The 19,330-nt window shown below is 35.7% G+C and overlaps 1 protein-coding gene across 2 annotated transcripts in view; it reads right to left on the reverse strand.

The window, feature by feature from the left end:
• The window catches only part of pdlim2 (PDZ and LIM domain 2 (mystique)), a 76,280-nt gene extending 58,676 nt beyond the window's left edge, over positions 1–17,604 (reverse strand). Inside the window, exon 1 of one of the 2 annotated variants that reach the window (XM_056246680.1) lies at positions 17,303–17,604. The gene's annotated coding sequence lies outside the window, so the exon portion shown is untranslated. Of the gene's footprint in view, positions 1–12,358; positions 12,484–17,302 lie in introns of those variants that run through there. The other variant, XM_056246681.1, reaches the window with a different exon arrangement.
• Positions 17,605–19,330: the final 1,726 nt, after the last annotated feature.

Consider the following 19,330-nt stretch of genomic DNA (forward strand, 5'->3'; position numbering starts at 1 on the left):
TACCTGTACACATGGCAGGCTGTTGTTGTCAAGTAAGTTTTATTCATAATGGTTCCCCTTTAAATTGGTATAAAATTGTATATCAGCAGGCCATTTTCCCTTATAACTGGTAGTATAACATGCCTATAAGCAAGCTATGATTGTCATATGCTCAAATTATCATATGAGTCTCCTCAAACTCAGTTTCTTTTATAGTCTTTTCTGCTCATATTTTTAACCTTTTTTGTAATCCAATTTAAACACTCAAAGTAGAGAGTTAAGGCATTTTTTTTAAGATAAAATATGTAATTTTTTTCGCCGCTAGGGGTCGCTAACCTCTTACAATAACAAAGGCGTAGGTTGGTGACGCATAAGCGGAATTATGGAACTTGTCGTCATGCTGATGGATCTAATAATGTTTATGGATGAGTGAATACATAAATGTTTTTAACATGACTGTGGTTTGAAGCATGGCACGATTGCTAATGAGAGACAGATATCAGCGCCACACGCGAGTCTCGTGGATATTAAGGAATAAGTACATTTCATTCTACCGAATTACCCGCAAGTGCAGAATTACTACTCACACAGGTCAGTTTATTTGACGAATTAAACTTGTGAGGTAACGCAGCGCTGTTTCACTTTGTCTATCATAGTAAAACTGCATTTGAGTGTGTTGAAAGTTATAATGTTATTCTATGTTTTAGTTTGTTGGCTGTATGAGACTAGCAGTAAGCTAGATAAACATTAGAATAACATACTGAACATACTCTAACATATAACATTGATTTTTTTATGTAGATTTGCTCACCTGTCTAATAAAGTACATGCAAGAGCGGCGTCCCCGTCAAGTCGTGACTCGTGAACCTCTGTCAAGTCCAAGTTAGTCGCGGACGTGGAGCTCACGGCATCTCGAAAACGGCACGATGATATTGATCCTCGTTTTAGTTCTCCTTTTGTCCCAAAGTCTGCTTGCCATGATCCATAATGTTTGAACGAAACAACAGCGTGAGCGTGCCTCTAGACGTAACACAGTTGTCCACGTCTGTCGCCATGGTTACTATGGCAGTACGAGCGGAAACCAGGGATAACGCGGATATTACGTCATTGACAGGCGATGAGCCATTATTTAAAATTGGAATTTCTCTAAAATTAAAAATCTTTGGAAACTTTTGGGACATTGTAAGTACACAACTGCAGGAAATATATCACACTGTCCAAGTGATTTTTGGATATTTTATTACAAAAATCTTACATATTGTACCTTGCTTTAACCTAAATTACAATGGCTGAAATTTCAGTGCATCCCTAAATCAAAATAATCATCAAGTTCTAAGTTTCAACCAGTGCCTGGAGGTCTGTATTCTGAACTACATCATGAAGAAACAAACAAAATCTGAGCAGGAACTGGCCAAGGCTGAATGTTTGAATCTTACAGGACATAAGTCAAAAAAAAAACATTTGCGTAGTTACAACCCTTTCACATCCAAGGTGGTGTTAGAACCCATAAAGCTGCCCTTTTTTTTGTATGGTACGTTGGCACTCAGTTTAAACTTGAGAAGGTCAGAGGATTTCTGAGGAAAGGCTAAAGAGCTAGTGAAACATTATATAGCAAACGTTAGTTTTTAGCACCTATCATTACAAAGTTAGATTGAGGATGGAGAAAGGGTAGAATCTCACAAAACCTGTCAAGAACATGGAGTCATATTTCACCCCAAAAGCAAAAGAATAAAAAGAAACTTAAGCCTATTTTACTAATGATATTTTGCATTGTGAAATTCTCAGAACAAATAGGCTAAAAATACATAATGAGTGACAAACAATCTGTGTCATAGAATAGACTTGTTTGTTCACACTAGGTTTACAGATTGAACGTTCCTCTTTCCTTCCATTTATTTTCAAGATCTGAGGTGGATTTTCCATTGTTGTTTCCACCATAAAGGTCACGCAAAATTATAATTAAACTCATATTAGACGGTTTTAACGTTAAATAAATCACAAACAGTACCTGGGATTATCAATGTCATACTTTGCGTGTTGTTCTAGCCACAACATTGCAGAAAAAAAGAAAGCGATTCTATACTTAAAAAGTATAGGCCTATTGTCGCATATCGCAGTCACGGCTGTTTAGGACTAAAAATCTGATTAACATGATACCTTTTATCACATGTTGCTTTGTCGTGTTGCGTCTGGTTAGAACTCGCATTTAGCAGATTACAACTGTGCGATTACATGGTTCACAATCAAGGAGCTGAGATATTCTGTAAAGTACAGTATATCGCTTTACGTGATACAGTACAGTATGTGTACTGGTAAAGTTATAAGCTTATAGTTGTAGGTTGGAAGTATTAGTTTGTTATGTGGTAATGTTGAGGGTTATGAAACTTGGAAGTTTTTTCTGGTGTAGTGACAAGCCTAATTGATATTTGTTTATATCACTACCACGGTTAAATAGTCCAGTGCATATAAATGACAGGGTTAAAATTTCAATAATATCACAACCCGCTAAGTAACTGAGGAGATTATTAAAAGCCATAGCAATATATATATATAATATATATAATAAAACACTGTACATCGTTCAGTAACAGTAACTTCAATATAGTCCACTAGCATGCAAGCCAAAGGCAACTGTGAGGGAACAAAAAACTCAAATGCTATTTTGCATTAATTAAATGAGAATTGGATATGAAATGTTGCCAATTTTGCATAACTGTCATGAAAGTAATGGTAGCATGCGTAATAATCTTTTCTTTAAGCAAAATATAATTTCTTGAAAATACAAATTCAGTTTTTTTTTTACAAATTTCCCTCCTGTTTTTTTGTTATTTAGTTCTAAATTTAAAAGTACCTTGTCAAGCTTTTTAATTCTTTCCCACCCTGGTGCAAATCAGTCTTCTCAGATGCTGCTCAGAAATGCTTACAGAAATCCTACTTTGCTTCATTCACAGTAAAAGCTAAGTGACCAGACAGTAAGGTCAGCCAGGAAGCTCTCAAGACTCTAAAAAGAAACAAATAAGGCTGAAACTGGAATGAACTATATATTCACTGGAAGCATCATATCTAGTGCTTTAAAGGGCACCTATTATGCAAAATTCACTTTTACATGGCGTTTGAACATAAACGTGTGTTGGCAGTGTGTGTACACAACCACCCTATAATGATAAAAGTCCACCCAGTACTTTTTTTTAAATCCCCATAAATCAGTCTCAGAACAACCCGTTCTCAGATTCAGGGCAGTGTGACGTACTTTTGCACAAGCCCCTCCCACGACTGTTGACTGACACTGCAGTTTTAGCATAGACCCACCCTGAGTGAGCTAAACACAGTCCGCCATTGTTTCGACACCGGAGCAGCTGTAGACAAGAATGTCTTCTAAGCGATTGAGGTGTTTTGTTGTTGGATGTAAGAATGAACATAGCTATCTTCATTTACTCTCGTTGTTACTCAAGGATGGATCTGTACTGTTTGTGATCCAGCTTATAGTCTCCGGAGCGATAGGCCTAACATTACTGGTCACGGCAGAAATGAAAGGGTGAGCGTGCACTTTATTACAGTTCATCGAGGCGTTTTACGGATATAAAAGTTTACCAGTTTATTAAGCACCCCCTGAAAAGCTGTGTATATTTGTTTACTGTTAGTTGTAACGAGTGTTTTGTGTAATTCGCTGTGTATTTTGATGATAATGAAAGGGAGAGAGAGACAAACGATGCGTTTTTCTCAGCCCCAAAAAGTGACAATTTAACCCTCTGGGGTCGGCTATCGCGCCGGCGTGACATGCTCACTTTTTTTCTTATCAGTGCAAAAGAGACTCAAATTACTCTGTTGATTTTGATCTTACATATAAGTGTTGTACATCATTAGATCCTGTTAAGTGTCTATTTTTTTGTGGATACTCACAATAAAAACAAAGTGTTCTGCTTTTTGTCAAATAAAGAAAAATAAACATGATGCGAATTTTGCGTTCTCTCTGTCAGTGAAATTCATTCTGAAACGCGTCCAAAAATGAACTAAGTAAATACTTGTCACACAGGCACAAAAGATTTTTCGTTATGAAGTTGAAATTCTTTTAAATGAAGTAATTTATATAAAAAACAAATATTCTCAGTTTATGTAATCTGTATGAAAAGAGAGAGATGTCAGTCTTTTTCCTTTCAGCTAATTATAGCGTATGACGTGTTAATGTGCCACGCCCACTGAGAGCGCGCGCTATTCAAACGCAAATGTTGAGGCAAGCCATGAAAACGCCCACATCAGCTGGATAAAACATCCAGTTACCTCAGAAGTGCTGGTATAGTTTCATTTCGAGGAGCACGGATTCATCTGATGAAGTAAATTTATTCTAATCGCGTTATTGAATAGTGTCTGTAAACTGCACAAAGACTGTTTAAATATAAATTGCGTGTCATATAAAAGACACACGCGCGATGTTACTATGTAGCCTACATCGCATCTGTGCGTTCATTCACTCTCGCTCCTACATTAGTAAACGTTATTTTTACATGAACACATCCAAACTATATTGCTATAGCCTACTGAGATTTGTTCTAATCGCGATATAGAATAGTGTCTGTAATGACAACATTTCGTTGACTAGTTTTGGATAGATTATAAAGTAGTTTTTACTCTAAAATAGACATCAAATAAGCTTTTGTTAGACAGTTTCTGCTCATATGTTATAGTATGTTTTGTCAAAAATAAACTAATACACTGTTATAGTGTTTGTTCCAATGCAAAAGCAATTCCAAATGTGCTTTTGACTTTCATTTATATTTTGATGTGTGTGTGTGTGTGTATGTATATTGTCCTTGCATTCTTTCTTGTGTGACACACCTGAATGAAAGGGTCATTATTATGCAGGTCTTTGTCTTCTCAGGTGTGAACCACCTAATTATTCATGAGGGGGTTGGGCCGTTCACGCATCCACGCATATTGCCTTTCCAAACAAAAAAAAATGTTTTTCACAATTTAAAACAATCTATTGTTTTATGTGAATGATTAGGCAGGATGATTTTCAGATAATTTTGAAGCAAAAACTCTAGGCGACAACATCCATTAGGTCTTGTGGACAGATATTTAGTATGTGTTTTGTGGCCTTATTTCAGAAACTTTAATTTTTAGTTTTCAATAACCATGCATAAACAATATTCTCTCAAAAATACAAACATGTACATACATGTTGCTCACATATTATGGTAGCCCTGTTTGTGCTAAATAGAGTGTAATTTCACCTGTGCCATTAATATGTTTATAAGCAACTGAAAAAAAGCACAAATGTCAGGGCATGTCAAAACATCTCAAGGACCCCAAAAACACCTTAGACCCCAGAGGGTTAAACATGTTGTAAAAAATTTGCTGTTGGGTATTTTGAGCTAAAACTTCACATACACTCTCTGGGGACATCAGAGACTTATTTTACATCTTGTGAAAAGGGCCATAATAGGTGCCCTTTGAGTCTGAACGCCTAGTTCTGCAGTAAGTACTGCTCCTGCAACCGCTCAAGCTGAAACTTCTTTATGGCCTACAGTCATCATAAAACTATCCAAGAAACTTCAAACTTTTGCAAAAAGTGTTTTTCACCTCATGTTATCATCATAATGCTCTCCCAAATCAAAGCATAGTATCCTGTTTAAACAAGTTAAATTAGTGTTGAGTTCAGCCAAGGCAATTGTTGTGCATTGCAATTCGCACACATTTACCCTGAGGTACATCTCTGGCATTTAATCAACAAAAAAAAAAGTTGTGACATGGTAAATAAAGCATAATTATTATTTTATTTTCACACAGTAAACACCTTGAGTGACTCATCATGGGCTAAAAAGCTGTTCTCCAAGAGTAACAGGAAAAGATGCCAATTTCAGTATTCGGATCTGTGGGAAAGTTATTAAATCGGAAGCAGTTATATAACAGTTTTGATTCAATGAAGTGAATGTCTTCAGTGGGTGCTTGAGTGCCTGAAGCACTCATTTCTAATTCCTAAACTTTGCCCTCATTTGACTGGCGTTGTTTTGGATTACAATTAAACAATTCTGGTGAAAGATGTGAAAGAGAATTCCGGTATAACCATACCACATGAGAAGATCAAAATTAGATATGGCATGCTGTCAGAGCAGATCCTCCCTATACGCACACTACGCAAGTTGCGTAGGGCCCCGCAAATTACTCAAGGCCCCGCCTCCCCCTCGTGTCAAAGCGCGTCAATCAAAGTTTACAACATCGATGAGATAATTAACCGGAATTATCCTTCTGGTCACGAAAAGAGAGAAAAAAACACCATGAGGGTGAATTTCGGGAACAGCAATCAGGTAGACTTCTGTTCTCTCCTCTCCAAGTTTGATGTCAGTAAAGAACAGTAAAGTGAAGTTGATGCGCGTCTCTCTCTGTCTGTCTGTCAGCAACTCGGAAAAGATAACCGTGTCGCACGTTAACATGCGTTCATATGGGGGTGCACGAAATGAAACATGCACTTTCTAGCAAAACATCTGTGGGGACCAGTACAATGTATGGGCGTGATGGCACTCATTATAGATGCACATACTTTTAAAACAAGACAATGTCAGTTTAGTTACAACTCTGCAATAAAGCAAGATGGAAAGCAATGCATTGACATTGACTATTGATTTATAGGCTATATTGCATTTAAAATGTTGATTGGCTGGACACACTGGTCAATATGGATGCACATCCCTCAGTAAATAATAACCATCAAGTAACAAGTATTGTTTTTATAATTTAAAATACAGTGACATGCTATGGCAAGCCATTTTAGCTTTTATTCATTCACAGGCTGCATTTTTTATATCAATAATTAAATTTGTACTGTTTAAAGTGTGAATTCTTGATATTAAGAATGTACTTTTTATAGTAAAAATGTATATTTCTGATATCAGGAATTACATTTTCATTAGAACTAGTTAAAGGAGGGAGGATTTTAGTGGGAGCACTGGGGCGTCAGGTGACTGTGTGGCAATGGCAAATGGTTTATATGGCTCCTGGGTCAGGTAGGAGGGCCCCTTAACAGAATTTTGCTTAGGGCCCCGCCCCAGGGAGGTTAGGATCGGCTCTGCATGGTGTATTGTCTCAGTCTCAATCTCAGTCAACTCAACGTCCTCCAACAGCTCTAAAATAGCCAGGATTTTTCATTTACACTTGACTCCAACTGATATCACTCTACTTATTTGGTTCATTTCACTGGGACGGAGGGCAGTTTGCATAAATTTTGGCTTTTAAATTAACTTTAGAACAAATCATATTCAGACCATCTCAGGAAGTGGACAGTTTTTATAATATTAAAAACATTAGAGACTTTAATAAGTTCCCTACAATTGAACATGAACAAAGTTTAGCATTAATAATTCAATTTAGAAAAATTACTTTACAAATTATTTTAATTGCAGACCTGCTTCTTACTCCAACAACGTTCAGTAATTTATTACATTTTACAGTCATGCAATGGGGAATGAAGAATGTCAATAAGTAGTTTTATTTTGCATTTGGTTAAATCTTTCAATTCCTAAATGTTGATTTGATATTGCTAGGTTTTTGTGATAATAGAGGATTTGTTCTATAGACCATTTCAAGGACGTAAACAATAACAAACGCGTTGGAATGCTACTGCGCATGTCTGGCCCTGAATCATTTCCGGTGGCGCCATTTTAGAACCACAGATCTGTGAAAACCATAGGTGAAAACAAGCTCGTACTTTTTAAGTCTAGCAAAAGGCAAGTTAAAGTATTTCCAAAAACTGATAAAAGGTCCGATGATTTTAATCATCATTTATTTTAAGACGTTGATGCGTAAACTTTTTACCTGAATAGTCTGACGGCTCATCTGATTGCGTGTTGCGGCTGCTTGCGTGTACACGAGAGATGCGATAAAAGCATATCGCAGTCTGGATGCTTACAATTAATTTCTTAGCGGAAAGGTTGGGAACATTTATTCGTACAATGTGGATGACATCTGTCTTGTGTTTGGTGCAGATGAAGCAAGTCAAACAGCGTCAAAAACATACTTATCATGGTTTGTCCGACGAAGTTACGAGTGGGCATTTCACTTGCATTGCTGGGTCAGTCTGTATATCTATGCAAATATTCATATTTATTTGTACAGCGCAATTCAAAATACATATCGTTTCAGAGCAGCTTTACAGAACATGCATGTATATTACAATGCTAAATGTACGCTAGTAAACTAATCGCTGTATGCCATTACTCATTTCATACGTTTCCAAGGGTCTGTGTTTAGTTAGGTGAAGTTTGTTGCTGTGGAACGGTGTGCGAGGGTTTAAATGTCCTATCTGAGCCATTCATGTGGTCACAAATAAATAGAAGGTGAATGCAATTTAATGCTGGCTGTCTTTATTTTCTAATGCCTGTATTAGCCATTTAAGAGAAACATGCATATTAATAATTGTACAATTAAGAATAAAACACACAGAATACACTTTTCAGGTCCTTGAAGGTAATTATGTTATTTTATGGTTTTCAAGTAGTCACATACAGATTTGCTGTGTATGTATACAGGTGAAACTCGAAAAATTAGAATATCATGCAAAAGTTCATTTATTTCAGTAATTCAACTTAAAAAAGGTGAAACTAATATATTATATAGACTCATTACATGCAAAGTGAGATATTTCAAGCCTTTGTTCTAATTTTGATGATTATGGCTTACAGCTTATGAATTCAAAATTAGAATATTGTGAAAAGGTTTTCACAATATTATTGACACCTTTTAAGTTGAATTACTGAAATAAATGAACTTTTGCACGATATTCTAATTTTTCGAGTTTCACCTGTAGTAGTCAACTTTTGAAGTGGATCAAAAAAGTTAATCAAAGTTGTCCTAAGACAAGAACGTGTTTTGTTCAATACTAATGTATAACTTTGATGAAAGGGTTAGGTCCACTTCAAATGTTGACTAAATTTCTTATTGTGTGTTTACTTGTATGAACAACTGAGACAACAACATAACTGATCATATTTTTTTCAGGCACATTTTACCAATTCCAAACCACATTAATCTTAATAACTACTATTCATTTAATTTTGTATTTAATCATTTACAAGTGATATATAATTGTTTATGAAGGCTGGAAATGAAAAACGCCTTATATTCAGGTGTGCATAATTAGGTATGTTTTCATAATTAGGTAAGCAAAATCGCCACTGAAAAAAATCACAAGCTGAAGTGTAGTAGAATACATGATCTTCCAGAATCTGACAGTAACTTTTGGGAGTTCATTTTTAGTCCATCTCTGCAAAACGGACTTCAGGGTAGGAGATGGACTAAAAATTAACTCCCAAAACTTACTGCCAGATTCTGGAAGATGAATTCTTCAAACAGTGGTACAAGAGGATGTGGTGCTGGTCCTTCAGGAGTCACTCTCGATCTGTCTGTCCATAAAGCCATAAAAAACAGTCTTCATGTATTTTACTAACTTCAGCTTGTGATTCTTATTAAGAGGGGGTAATTTTTTAGGATTCTTTACCTAACCTAAGTCTCTGAGATCCTGATATCTTGCTCTTCTGGAGACTCCAGGTAGGTAGCAGTTCTGGAAAATGGCGGCGCTGGAGACTAAAGGGTTCCTGATGGTTTCACGCTTAATTCTTCACCTTAATTGTTTTACAGTTAACATGCGTCTTTTCTTCTCCACCTGTTTTCGTCTGACCCAATGAGCATTTCACTGTCCAATGGTCATGCCTTAACTGCAATTCCTAGTATTGGATCCTTCTCATGGGCATTTAATGATTTTTGACTTTTCAGTCTGAGTTAAATCTCTTTTTTTGGCTTATTTAATCTGTAAAAGAAAACATGCCTAATAATTATCAATTATTATCCACCTGAATATAAGGTGTTTTCATTTCCAGCCTTCATAAACAATTATATCACTTGTATATGATTAAATACAAAATGAATAGTAGTTATCAAGATTAATGTGGTTTGGAATTGGTAAAATGTGTCTGGGAAAAAAAATATGATCAGAAAATCAACGTGTCTAATAATTCTGCACACACTGTATGGTCACATGTGGTTTGGCACTGCAGGACGATTAGCTGTCTCCCTGTAGCAGTGTTAAGCGTCTTAAATTACAGATGATGGCTTTCCTATTGAAGACAAAAGTAGAAACACAATTATTTAACTTAATCTGGTTAATGCACAATATTTAAAAAACAATGCTATTGTGTAATACATCAGTAAATGTTGGAATTAACATTAGCCAAGCTTAATAGCCTAAGTGATGAATTTTTTTTTACCTTTACCATTTGTAAACTACTGCAGTTAGCTGTTACACACCATTCTGCAGTTGTCAACTGACTAGACAGCTTGACAACAAATGTTAACTCCTAACTTAATTAATTACAGCCCACAGAACATTTAGGGAAAAAAGGAAATAAAAACTTGGCCTTTTTTCAATACACGCGCGTCAAATTGCTAGGTGCATAATATGTAAACAATTACGGTCGGACCCACAGTGCTATCTTAAATTATGCTGCATCACACTTAAAACAGTTAAAGTAGAGAAATACAAATAATCCAATGAAAAAATAAGTATTTTACTTACCAGAATCGAAATGTGTACACTGTATATTGCTAGTTGCTTAGTATCCATTCTTCTCGCTTCACTGCTGCAATCCAGGCGCAGCAAATTTCGAAAATATAAACGCTTTGATTACCGAGAGCAAGTTATTTCCGGGCCTGAGAGAACATCCAACCACTGAACAACATGCTCCTAATTTTAATTTTGACATGTTTTATTCGCATGAATAAGAAAATTATCAGTAAATAGTAAATAGACAGTAAATAAAGCGCTTCCCGCCGTTGTTTCGAATGTGCGCTCTAACTAACCGGAAACGTCTGAGGGCCAAACACGTCACTTCCGTACATCTACAAATAGCCGTTGAAATGGTCTATAGCTTGACTTTTTCCTGTTCTATTTATTACTGACCGTTTACGTGTATCGAATAATTTCTGGAAAAACATGAAGCAATGTTTATTTGAGAAATATTAGATGTTACAAGCCATTATTTATTCATATTTAACTTAATACTATTAGCTCTTGCTATTGATGTGAAACTGGTATCAAGAATTGTGAAATAGTGTGAAACTACACACTCCCATCACCACAGACTAATTTGTGACTTTTCAAAGTCTCACTTGCCAAGTGTGTCAACTAAAAGCATTTAAACATTTGGCAGATGCTTTTATCCAAAGCAACAGACTGTCCACTGCATTCAAGTTCATGACCTTACATTGCTAGCACATTTAAACAATGTGACGAGGCAGGGTGTGTTCTGAGTTTGAAATTACTCTACAGACGTAGGACATATTTAGTATTACAATAAAAAAAAATAACAAAATGAGCAGTACAGTAGCAAATCCATACAGTGATTGTCTTGCAGCACACACCAAACCTACTGAACATACTGTGCTTTTTCTCACATGATCCACTCCCATGAGTGAGCTTAACAGTCACACCTGCCCAACACACACCCAGTCAGTACACCAGAGCACTAATGCCACAGCAACACAACACCTCCCCATTCTGGTTAAAAAAAAAAAGCCAAAATAAAACATTCCTCACATTCTTTATTACATTCAATGTCCGTGAGTCAACTCTGCTACCTTCCATCTTAATGATGTAGAAACATCAAACAAAGTACAACAACGTGGACAAGAAACGAACGCAAAGGGCGTTGGGTGGGGACGAACAATAGAAGACATGACCTCAGTCTGAATAATGGACTGTGTGTTGGTATTTGAAAATTTCATCTAATGAATCATTACAATTCCACATTCCAGTATATCACCTAATTACAGTGAGTTTGATTTTTGGTTGCTTAAAGGATTCACTCCTCGGCTGTTATGTTTGGCTGTCATAGAAACAGAACAAGAAAGATGTTATGATCATGACTCAAGACCAGGAGGTATTCACAAGCTCTACGTTCTGACAAGTATGATACATTCTTCCCCACAGGCCACAAAGTCACACAAAGCTTTAAAAAAAAGAAAAGAAAATTAGTTAATAGGCTACAGTGGTGGTCCTTTGCTTTACAAGACATAGCATAATGTAAGACTGTCACGACAGCAAAGTTTCAGTAGTTTATACCAAAACCTATATACCAACAAGTAGCCTAAGTATTATACCAATACAGTCAAATTTCACACTTCTTGTTACAACATTCAAATATTCCATATATATATATAATGCTACTGTATAATGACTAAAACGGCAATTGTACTAAAAGTCAAATTTAAAACTACAATAAATTAAACTACATTAAAAGTTCAATTTAATTCAAATCAAGTTACATCTAAAGTTGAATACTAAGAGTTAGAAGTTAAAACTTAAACCAATAGTGACTACTGAGCTCACCACCACAATATAGATCAAATCTCAATCCAGATCCAGTGTGCAGGTTTCTCCTTTAAGTTGTCCAGACACTGTCATAAGGAAGGGATTGCAATGATATATGCAGACACAGCCATGAATTCAGATCATCTGAACGGTCTCAATAGCAATGATAGGCAGTGGTTAAACTGTCGTGACTCTTTTTGCAGAGGAAGTGGTAAGAGGAGACCAAGTTTTGGTAAAGTATGGCTGGAATAGAGCACAAGTTCAATTACAGCACAGAAAACACAGGGTAGATTTTTCCCTGAAGAGAGAAACTGTGGTGGTGCAGACAGACACGCCATCATTACGACTACCATATTATCCTGTTCACGGACTTTAAATAAGAACATAGGCAGCCTTTTAACTGCTACAAAACAGAGACACAGCACACAGGAAATGTGGTAAGAGACAGACAACCAGCAACAAGATACCACATTGTGTGCACAAACAACTTAAAGTAGGCTACTAGAAATGAGAAACACAACTACTCTCCATCATCTTCAGTGAGAGTGCATCTTTTTTTTTTTGCCCTTGTAAGGAGATGGTTTGGGCGTATATTATGCTAATAACTGTGCACCCTCATTAAAGATGCAGTCACTCGTACTTAACTTCACAGTTAAGAGGAAATGCAAGCTCATGCAAAGAAGTGTCTCGTCCTCGAAAGTTCAAGTATGATGCAATTGCTACTTGCAAATTCATACAGCAAGATGATGTTTAGTCAATGAGAATCTAAATCTCAAACATTTACCCTGTTTGATTAAAGGGAAAGCAGATGGTATATTTTCAAATTTGGAATGTATTATTTGTGCTTTATTACAAAATATCCTTAGAATGTGATGTGATATATCCTGTTGTCAAATTCCTTGCAAGCTTCATTTGCTCAAAGCATGTGTGAACGCACCTTTGTATAATCTGGATTATTCACTTTAAGAACAATGCTTAAAGGCAAATGTGTGCCTGTGCAGTGCACCTCCTTGCGTGAGAAACTTCTCAGTCTGCACATAAAAGAAAATACAATTATGAATTTATTGAAAAAGTTCTCTTTCATCATCAACAGCTGATAACAGATCATATCAGAGTGTGCCATTTCCTTTCTATTTGAACACATGGTGTTCTTTTTTCAGACTGATCTCATGAAATGGCGTATGTATGACACGCCAATTCGTATTTCCATTTTTGGCGTGCTATCAACACGCATAATCGCTTTTCAGCGTGTTTATCAACGCCTTTGACTTAACGTTATATTACTGTATTATGTATATATAAATATATGACCTACCCCAACCCCGTCCCTAAACCTACCCGTCACTGGGGTTAATACCATTTATGAGTTTTCTCCTACCATCCTAGGAAAAGAAATATCGCTCCACAGATGTAGATATAGATTTTGCTTCGTTTCGCTCGGACATTTAACGGCGTACACATACACGCGGAATCACTCGGACATTTAACGGCGTACACATACACGCAAAAGATTTCGGCGTGGACATACACGCGGATATCTCAAAATGCGTATAGATAACACGCCACTGGAATTGAAAGTGGCGTGTATGTTTACGCAAAGTCATGATGTCATGTTGTCTTTTTTACACATTCTTGCTAAACCAAAGAGAGAAGAGATTTTGCATACTGCATGCTGAAAAAATCCAAGAACCGCCGTTTTCAAAGAAAAAACTCTCCGTTTGCTCCCCATTATGAAATAACCATCTGAATATGGAACTGTATGGAATTGTTGTTTTGCATGGGATGCTATTTTGTGGTCCAGTTGACTATCAAAACCATAAGCGATACTTGCCTTGGTTGTCTCTGTACACGGCTGATTTATACACGCAGAGGCTGAGTGCAATTTTAAGTTTGTGGATGTTATGTCTTCCACAGCCTATTAGCACTCTGAGTATATCTGCATAGAGAGCAAGAGCAAGAAGGCATCCTTCTCAAAGAAAAATAAGCTCACTGGGTGGGAATCGAGCCCAAGTCCAAAGTCTAGGTCTGACCCACCAGATTAAATGTATAATAAATATTACCTCTAATGAAGTCTTATTGGTAGAAATATGCCAGTTGCCATTTTAAGTTTACTCTGTATGGTTACTATTCATTTTATTTTAGCACTACTGACTCAGCTATTTTAGCATTTATGCATCACCAGTTTTATTGATATTTTAAATTAGCTAGTATTTTTATATTTTCCATTCTTATTTAGTTTATTTTTTATTTCATCATTTTTATTTGTTTGAGTTTTTTGTTACTATTAAAGTGCCCAATTATGGTTTTTGATTATTACCTTTCAGCATATAGCGGTTTATGAATATAAAAAGGTGTGCAAAGTTTTAAAGAACAAAGTACACAAAGTTATTGTCTCCTAAAAGAAAGAGCCGATTCTGAACTGCCGAAAGTTCCAGTCTTAGTTTCTGTTACATACCTACGTAACAAATTTGTATAATGCCAGCCCCACGTCTACTTCGACCCACCCTAATACACTAGCTGTAGCTGAGGCCTAAAAGAGTTTGGTTCATGTTGTTGAAATGTCAAGAAATCACTGTTTTCAGCGCTGCGAATCCACTTTCCACGCATTTCAAAAGGATAAGGATTGACGCTGGAATTGATACGGAAAAACAACACCACCATTGTTCCTGTTCGTATCACTGTGTATCATTCGCTGAGAAAGCCTCCGGAGCAGAAATTCAGGTTTGGTAATGGGTGTTTCATTTCTGATATGCGCTGTAAGTGGAAGACTAATCACAACTAACTGGACCGTCTGACCAATCAGAGCAGAGTAGGTTCACGAAAGGGAGGGGTTTAGAGACATAGGCTGCATCCGAAATCGCATACTTCCCTACTGTATAGTAGGCGAAAAACAGTACGTGACAAAAGTAGTATGTCCGAATTTACAGTACTCATAAAAGAGAAGGCAAAAAATACCCGGATGATCTACTACTTCCACCAAGATTCTGAAGAGTGCATACGATGGACACTTTACTATCCCACGAGGCCACGGGAGACGATTCATGAATGGCAGTGAAGCGACGTAACTGACGCTGATAGGTCACATGATAAAGCAAGCATGGCGGATGCCATTCGGATGTCCGAATTACATTCATACTACATGGAACATACTTTTTTAGCTGTCATAAAGTACTGTACCTACTCAATACGATTGCGGACGCAGCCTGAATCTTCAAACAAATTGTAAAGTGTTTTTGTAAAGTGACTAAAGTGTTTCCAAAAAAAAATTAGGAACCTTTAAAATAGCATAATTGGGGCACTTTAAGGTTTAATTTAGTTGTATTTTTAATAAAAAAATTTAAATTTCTCTAATTTATTAATTTTTTTACTTTAAGAAAAATGTTTTTAGTAGTTACGATAATCCTAAAACTGAAATTTACACTATTGTTTGCAGCGCCAATAATTGCCACACCAAAAAAAGTACAATGAATTGAAACGTAAACAAAACAAATGAATGAGAAGAATGTGTGTTTTGAGGTGATGGAAATTGGGTAAAGCAGAGTAACAGAGAGGGAGAAGGCAAAAATCAAGGGATGACAGAAGAATTGCACAGGTGGAGACAATTGAGAGGTACAAAAGCACTTCCAATGGGTTTGGTCATGTGAATACAGAAACATGTCTGGCTTTTTCCCCATCCATTCAAAAGCACTGCCCAGTCATCATTCACATTCAGTGCCCAGCCTCAAAACTGCTTTCTGCTCACTTTAAACCTACAGAGAGACGTGTTATAGCAACAATACAACAGCACCTGGTAGAAACTGGTGATTTTTTTTAATACAACTTCCTATAAGCCAGACATCTATATTCAATTCTGAGGCTATGCGCATTTGGACAGTTAAAGCTGTAACCCTTCACATTATTCTGCATAACTGAATCCAAATTATTCCAGTCTTTCCTGGGGTACAACCTCAAACAGAATACAAGAAAATCCATACCCTCAAAATAGTAAAAACAACTGTGTACATACACTAGTTTGTCATCGCTGTCAATTGAAGAAATGTCTCAAAAAACAACAAATGAACTGCCTGACAACATTGTTGGGCAGCATAGGCACAACAAATGAAATGTTCTTAGCAAATGCAGTGCACACTGACATACAGAATCTCATAATGTTTATCACGCCAAAAAAAATATATATATACATTTTCTCTCTTAACTACTGTTTCAAATCCGAGTCCATTATAACACAACTCGTTTTAAAGCTTTATATTAAAGCTTATATTCTATTTAAGTAATATTCTTATATTCTTCTAAACTCAATTCATAGTCATGTTCAACATGTAAAGGTGTCCCAAGGTTTTTCACAATCCATTAGGACCTCCACCTCCATCAACTTGTTTAAAACCCACATAGTCTCATTTGTTCTCTTTGGTCTTTGTGAGAGCATAGTGTGCAAAACAAAAAAAAAAACGTTTGAACCCTTTACTATTTGTATCAATTTATTAAGTTTGTCTAGTTTAATCTCATTAAATGTACAGTAGTTTGGTCTAATTTTGAAGTTTTTAAAAATCTGCTTTAAAAAATATATACAAACCGTAAAGTATCCCATTGAAAAGTGGGCTTTTGAGTGATGGAGAACTACATGCTCATACTCCTCTGAATCAAGCTTCAGTGTTACAGCTGTTGTGTCGATTTACATGGCACATTAGACGCAATTCATCACTTGAAACACTCAGTTTTTCGACCATTTCTGCGTAGGATAGTTAGACTTTTCAAGAAAAAAAAACTCCGGATGCAATAAAACAGTTGCTCTGCTGCAGTAGTAACAGTGAAAGACTAAAGGATGCTGAACTGATGCCATGTTTCTCACCTGAAGTACGCAAAGGCACAGTATGAATATGTAGCACTTCTAAAAATTAAAAATACAACATAATAACGGTATATGTCTGCTAAACTTGAAGAATTTAAGGAAAAAAATGCGCTTACCTGGTAAAGAGTTGTCGCGCGGTAAGGATCGAGTGTAATCACAACGCTGGGTTTGACACCTGTGCGGATGACGTCAAAACCACGCACGCGTTCTGTGTGAGCGCGTAGAATCGCCGCTCTTCTTGCAGTCTCACTCTGTCAGTTTCCTAAAGCAGAACTGATTGAGACACTTTCAGCGCGTCAGTTTTTAGGCTGTGCACTCCATGTGACCAAATTCCCACACCGCCCAGGTTTTTTTCAAACTTTTCCCAAGAATGTTTCCGCTGTAGAGATGATGGAGCATCATGCGCGCGGTCCTCACTCACATGCCACGTGTTGCTGTCAAAATAAAGGCTGGGGATGGGCACGCGAGGGTGGCACGCGGGGCGGGTCGAGTAGGTGGGATGAAACAGAAATATGATTTTAAAAACAATTATTATGAGACTCCGTGCTAGTGCGCCACCTGCTGACAATGATAACTAAAGGGAAATGTGCTTTATTCTCTGTTTAAAATACAATGATTTAATATAAACATTTAGAATTAAGATTATAAAGTCTCCTTATAGTTATACTATATACAGAATATATATATATATATATATATATATATATATATATATATATATATATATATATATATATATATATATATATATATATATATATATACAAATATAATATATCTATTAAAAAAGATTTATATTTAAAATAAATACTGTTCTTTTTGTAACTTTTTATTCATCAAAGAATTCTACGATATTAAGCAGCACAACTGTTTAGAAACTGTTAGAACTATAACATTGATAATAAATCATAATATTATAATGATTTGTAAAAGATCTTGTGACACTGAAGACTGGAGTAATGGCTAATGAAAATTCAGCTTTGCATGACAGAAATAAATTATATTTTAATGTATATAAAGCAATTATTTTAAATACTTTTTTTCTGTATTTTTGATCAAATAAATGCAAGCTTGATAAGCATAAGATACTTCTCAAAAACATTAAAAATAGTACTGTCCCAAACTTTTGACCAAAACATTACTATTTATCTTATGCTTATCAAACCTGCATTTATTTTTCTGTATGTATATATATATATATATATATATATATAAATCCTGAAAAAAGTATCACACGTTACAAAAAATAATGCAATTTTAAGCAGCACAAATGTTTCCAACATTGATCATAACTGAGTATCAAATCAGCATATTAGAATGATTTCTGAAGGATCATGTGACACTAAGGAGTAAGGATGCATAAAATTCTGCTTTGCATCACAGAAGAAATATACATAAAGTAGTTTAAAGCTTAAAGTTTGATAGATAGATAGATAGATAGATAGATAGATAGATAGATAGATAGATAGATAGATAGATAGATAGATAGATAGATAGATAGATAGATAGATAGATAGATAGATAGATAGATAGATAGATAGATAGATAGATAGATAGATAGATAGATAGATAGATAGATAGATAGATAGACAGACAGACAGACAGACAGACAGACAGACAGACAGACAGACAGACAGACAGACAGACAGACAGACAGACAGACAGACAGACAGACAGACAGACAGACAGACAGACAGACAGACAGACAGACAGACAGACAGACAGACAGACAGACATAGATAGATAGATTAAAAATAGCAATGTTTCCAAACTTTTGACTGTACTATATATAAACAGTATAATTATATTATATTTACAGTAGATATACAGTGTGTATTCAGCTATATATATATATATATATATATATATACTATATGTTAGTAATTTAATTTAATTGCAATAATTTGATAATTATTTATACAAATCTAAGGAACTAAAACCTTTGTTTTATATACATTTATATATATATTTTTTTCACAAGTCTAGAATGGCATCATAAAAAGGGCTGAGTATAAAGCTTTTATCAGTGCAGTGTCACAAATCTACCAAAATGTATTTTAAAAAACTGCAGTTTATTTGTCTGTTTTGTAACATAAAAATGCTTTATGTTTCATTCGGCATTCCAGATCTCATAAAATCAGTCT

The sequence above is a fragment of the Rhinichthys klamathensis genome, unplaced genomic scaffold, assembly GCF_029890125.1.
Source record: "Rhinichthys klamathensis goyatoka isolate OS25496 unplaced genomic scaffold, OSU_Roscu_1.1 h1tg000040l_1, whole genome shotgun sequence".
Classification (NCBI taxonomy): domain Eukaryota; kingdom Metazoa; phylum Chordata; class Actinopteri; order Cypriniformes; family Leuciscidae; genus Rhinichthys; species Rhinichthys klamathensis.